Raw genomic sequence first — 6032 nt, 5'->3', positions numbered from 1 at the left:
GAAAGCGCCAAGCAGCCCCTCGCCACATCTCCGGCAAGCCAGGAGCTAGCCACCACGGCCGCCCGATAACCCTGCTCAGGTCGGCGCCGCCTGAGCCTCTCCCACTCACCACCTGCCCCCTGGAGCAGCGCGAGCTCACCCACAAGCGTGTCCACTAGCGCCCGTCGCCGCCACGACACCCTAGCTACAGAATGGCGGTCGCCGGCGACCTTATCCGCGGCCACCGGCGGAACCGACCCCAAACACCTATTTAAGAAGCCCCGAGCTCGTCCCCGCACGCAGGCAGTCTCAAGCCATCTTCCTAGGACCCCCATTGGCAGCCAATCGACCCGGGGAGGTCTCCTTCCCCATCTCCGGCAACCGCAGCCGCCGCCACCGCCCCGGCCATTCCGGCGCCACCAGGGCCTCCCCCTCTCCACTCTCTCCACCAGAAGCTCTCTCTTCCTCCCGTGAACCAATCCCCCTGCTCGATTTTGATCGGGAACCACCGTAGCCCCAAACCCACTCTGCTCCCGAAACCACCTCCGCCGCGAAGCTCACCGCCGGCGACTCCCTCCACCCCCGCCGACCCAACGACCACCGGGAGGACCGCCCCGGTCTTCCGGATCCACCCGACCCTCTGGAGCTCGCGGGGAGCCGCCGTTCAGCGGCGTTGATCGCGTTGCCTCGCCTCCGTTCGGGCAGAGGAAGAGGAGGGAGAGACGGACTGGTCAAACCTGACCAGTGGCCCCCCTGGACCCACTGTCAGAGACCCAGCCCCGCATCCACGTGTTTTAAGTGGAAGCGCAAACCCCCGAGTACGTCTCCCCTTCTTCGAAGACGTATTCTGCCCGAAACGTTTTCCTTTTTTTCTGTTTTATTTTAAAAACAGATTTGACTAAACTTTGACTGGCTATAACTTTTAAAATATAAATGCAGATGACTTGATTCTTTTTCTGCTGTTCCTCAAATATTGTGTAGTATATTTTCATATTTATTTCAAAAATTTCCAAGCAACTTTTTATACTGTTTTCAAACTATGTGTTAATTTAAATATTTCCAAAAATAGGATTTGTTGGAGAAAGGAGAAATCTTTCAAAGTTTTGGACGCACCCTGACTCTCCACACCTTGAAGGCAAGCATACTGAACCCTGGCATAATATTTTGCGTGCATTGTTGGACACGATTATGACACCACCTCAATACATGGAACTCGTTATTTTATGTGGTGATGTGATCGTTGTAGAAATGCTTATTTGAAACTTCCTTGCTGTTGGATATGGACATGTTTGTGATAATGATCATCCTCGTATGCCGTTCGTGCCTACCGGAAGGATAACGGGAAAGTCTCTGTCTTGGGTAGACCCGAGCCTGTCCCTAGTTCCTCGTCGAGACGAGTGTGTCCGGCATGGCATGAGGGGTATGATGAGTTGTGATTCTGTCCGTTGGATGAAGTATATTTGTTATGCTAATCATGCAGGGAATACTTGAAACCTCCTAAGTCGACCATAGATCGAGTCTTGTTCCGGTAACCCCCATACCTGTTTCGTACTACCACTTGTCCCTGCCAAGCGTAGAGTACGGTTCAGTAAGTTTTCAACCCCTTCCCTAGCACACACCGTACAGAGAGGCCATGGATGAAGATACCGGAGGCATACGGTAGGCATGCCACCTGACCCGGGGGCATGGGTGTTTCGGTTGTAGCCGAAGGGGTAGCTCCCCTAGTTTGTGCGCGGAATAAATTTTGTGATCCCATGCTACGTCGAGGTTGTAGCCTCCCCATTTAGAGTTTTGCTTAACGGGTGTCGTGGGTGATTTCCAGACACCGGTAAGTTAGGCTGGTGTGTGCGGATAGGTGTGTTTCAATCAAAAGACCGTAGACGGAATTAGTCCTGATGGACTAAAGGAATCCGTTATTTGTGGGTAAAGAGTACACCCTCTGCAGAGATTAAATCTATTCGAATAGCCGTGTCCATGGTTAAGGATTACAGTCTGGGATGGGTCAAGTGTCGGTCTTAGTGTCGGTCTTCGGAGGAGAAATTGCTTAATCAGAACATGGATCATGGCTTGTGACTTGTGCTGCTATGATGATGATGATTATTGTTATTATTTTGGACTAACCCATTATATTATTGAGTATCCCAGGGACGGTTCTACCTCCTGGATATTCATTGTGATTATTTTCTTTATTAGCCCTTTATGTGGTGTCGCTGAGACGCCCGACTGTGGCAATGTTTGTCATTTAATTTATTTATAAGCCCTTTATGTGGCGTCGCACAGACGCTCGACTGTGGCATGCTTGTTATTTATTTACTTTATAAGCCCTTTATGTGGCGTTGCACAGACGCCCGACTGTGGCACGTTTATTATTTATTTACTTTATAAGCCCTTTATGTGGCGTCGCACAGACGCCCGACTGTGGCATGCTTGTTATTTACCTTATAAGCCCTTTATGTGGCGTCGCACAGACGCCTGACTGTGACATGCTTCATATCATGACCCCTTTCGAGGCGTTGCTTCAGACACCCGATCGGTGCATGTTATTTCTACCCCATTATTGCCTATTCATGTTGCATATAAATAACCCGCTTGCATGCTTCAGAGATTTTATTTTATGACGGCCGATGCGATCATAGAATATTTCAGCGCATGATTATCATTTATATTATACCTGTGTTCATAATGTTTGCGAGTACATTCAAAGTACTCACTGGCTTGTCCCTGGCTATTGTCTTGGCCAGATTTCTTGCATGGAGAGGAGCGATGCGATAACAGCCCCGGAACCTAAGCAATGGTGATAGCAACCTCGCGAAGATAGGTGTTAACCTGGTCAGCTGTTCCTGTGGGAAATGGAGTTCCATGGATACTGATGATCCACATACCGCTTCCACCATCAACCACTAGAAACCTTTTGTTGTACTCACAGGCCAAAATGGTCTTGTACTACATATTTTGTATTTTGCTTGGAATTTCTGTATCAAGTAGGTGCCTCATCAGCTAACAGTAATCCTGGGGCTGGTGAGCACGACGGCCATTTTCTGGAAATTAATACCCGGAAAATCGGTCGCGACAATAGGATATTCACCCATAGGTCTAGAATCACGCCATGCAACCGTTCGATCTCAGATCCAAGGGCTCTCGGAAGCCCGTGTCATGGGAGAATGGAAAGCCACTACCCTGCCGTTCGCACGCTGGTAGTTCGCTCCTACTCGTCCCCGCACGTCCTTCAATACTACGGCGGTTCACTCCTAGTCGTCCCGTCCATTCACATTACGTCAGTTCCACTAATCCTAACCCTCCTCCCAAATCCATGGCATCCCAAATCTCCCCGATCCGCGGTTAGTACAAGGTCAGAACCATCACCGGCGATGAGTTCGACGTCATCTACACCCGTTCTTCCGCGACGGTGAAAGGATGCCTTTCTCGCTTCAGACGCATGTTCGAAGACTCGGATGTTGAGTGGGTCGCTGGGCTAGATGTTGAGTACACCATAGTCCTGGGACGAGAGAAGGATCTAAAGGACGAAGAGAGGAAGAAGCCCGGCGTGATCCAGGTTTGTGTGCATGATTTATTCTTGGTCTACCACATATGCCATGCCGACGTTGAGTGCCAGGATTTTAAGGACTTCCTCGACAGCAACCTAGTCAAATTCGTTACTGTAGACTTTGGTAATGACAAAGAAGTCATGCGTCGGATAGGCCTCGTTGTAGGCAACACCTTCGACCTCCAAAAGAATTGGCTGGTGTCCTCTCGTCAGCCTTCAATGCTGACCCTGGCAGGAGCCATGGTTCATCCTTCGTACGGTAAACTGGTGAAACCTCCATACACGTTTCATCGTCATGCATGGCAGCGGAATGTACTAGATATAGACCACATCCACTACGCTACAATGGATGGCAATCTTTGTTTCAATATCTACAAGGGTTGGATGAAGAGCAACAACCAAGTTGGCAGTTCAAGCAAAGAAGTATCAGCCAAGAGGAAGACGGACAAGGACGAAGTCTAGGACGTGGAAGAGGACTCCGAGTAAGGTGGCACTGTCGTTGCTCCTGGTGGTTCTAATGCAGTGTCTACCGGGATAGTTGCAAAGTTTAGTTTCAGGTGTGCTTAATTTAATTTGAGGGGTGTGTTGTGCTGAGCCCCCAGCAGAACTATGTTATGTTTCTTCTTGTTACTTTAACTCTTCGGTACGTACATACTAGTATTTCTTACATTTCATCTTTTAGTTGGTATAGTACTACCACTCGTTTCTTCACATTATATACGTACAATATATATGGCCAACATCATATAGCCAGCAATTTAGTTGTCAAAGAATTTCAGGGTGCTTAGTTTTGTCAAAGAAATCCAGGGTGCTTAGTTTTATTTGACGGGTGGGTTGTGCTAGACACCATTATTGTGACTAGCCTTTTTAATAGTACTATATGCATAATTTGGCGACCAGCGCTCTATATATGTACCACCTTTTTTTTAATTTCAAGTTTTGCTCCATGGCGCAATCCATTGATACTACTGTTGTACAAAAGTATACATTTTTAAAAGGCTAGAGGGCGGGGCAGTCTAGCTTGGTCGGTTTCACGAGAGGCGAGGGCCTTTGTGATTTGACGGCTCATTACTGCTGGAAGGCGGGGCCTTGTGATTTGACTGCTTGTATAAATGCGCCGATGATCTGATCGAGGAGGAGCAAAGAACCGTGCGGTATACTCAAGTTTTCCACCGGAGTAGTACTGCGACGGAGGAGCACGAAACACGGCAGCCCAGTGCCATATGGCGATAAAATGATCTAATTTTCTAGTCATCTCATTGTTAGCATTGTTCTATTCATTCCCTCAAAAGAAAACCATAGTACTATTCATGCCTCGAGAGAACGTGACACGTGCAGCGAAACACCCGAAGCAAAAGATGAAACACAACAGCAAAAGAAGAAGGAAGATTATCACCCTAAACGATCTAATTTGCCGCGGAGTCGTAACTGCTTTTTCATCGCCTCCACGACCTCCATCTCCTTGCGCGTCTCCTCCGCCATCTTCTTCATTATGTCCATGACGCGGGATTTCTCGACGCGAGCCTTCATTATCTGTTCCACGGCCGCATTATGTACCTTGACAGCAGCCGGGTGCTTGATGCGGAGCTTCGCCAACTCCTCCTTCTGTTCCATGACGAGGGCCTGCAGCATATTCATCGAGGAACTACTATTCTCATGCAGCTTCTTTCAGCCGGCGTTCTTCTCCTTCAACAGGTTGATCTCGTGGCAGAGCTTCACCTTGTCCTCCTGAAGTCGTAGGATTTCGTCGGTCGCCTTCTTCTCCGAGGCAATGCTCTTCTTCAGCAGCATCACCAAGCCGGCGGTCAACTCCCCCTGCTGATTGAGCTCAGCGGTCATGTCGTCGAGGCTCTCCTTCGGCAACTCCATCAAGCCTTGGATGAACTCCTTCTACTTATTGAGGTGCTTATTGAGCTGATCGGGCATGCCGTCGAGGTATAACGACTCCAGCTCCGCCGGCTCGGCATGTTCGCCTCCGCGGCTAGGGCGCTCCTGGGAGCCATCGCCTGCCCGTGAGAGATCTTTCGAGGTCTCTGCGTGGCGGCGAGCCTTCTTTTTTTTCCGCAGCCTTGGTTGCCGCTCCCTTGTTACGAGTAGTTCTCGACCTAGAGCTCTGCTCACCGGCCATGGCAACGACGGACGAAGAAGAAGCACTTATGAGGAGGAAAGGTAGAGTAATTTTCGGTTAGGTAGTTCCCCTTTTTATAACCTAAGTACTAGCACTAGTACTAATACCTGCATAGTGGGGACACATTCAGGTTTGGTACGTACTAGTAGGTGTGAGCAGGCTTTCGAATGTGATGGGAACAAGGTAAAGATTAATTGATGGTTTTGGTTTCGAGGCCCGAAACGGCTCCCGGTGAGTTTAGCGGAACATAAATTTCAAGTACTACACTGCTCAAATGCGTAAATATTATGTTACTGTCAAAAATTGGCACAAAATACAAAGGAGACCAATTGAAGTACTACTTAGCAACCCACGATTTAACTACTCGCATGCGCGTAGTGG

Source organism: Triticum dicoccoides, chromosome 7B (genome assembly GCF_002162155.2).
Source record: "Triticum dicoccoides isolate Atlit2015 ecotype Zavitan chromosome 7B, WEW_v2.0, whole genome shotgun sequence".
Taxonomy (NCBI): Eukaryota; Viridiplantae; Streptophyta; class Magnoliopsida; order Poales; family Poaceae; genus Triticum; species Triticum dicoccoides.
This window is presented reverse-complemented; position numbering follows the sequence as displayed.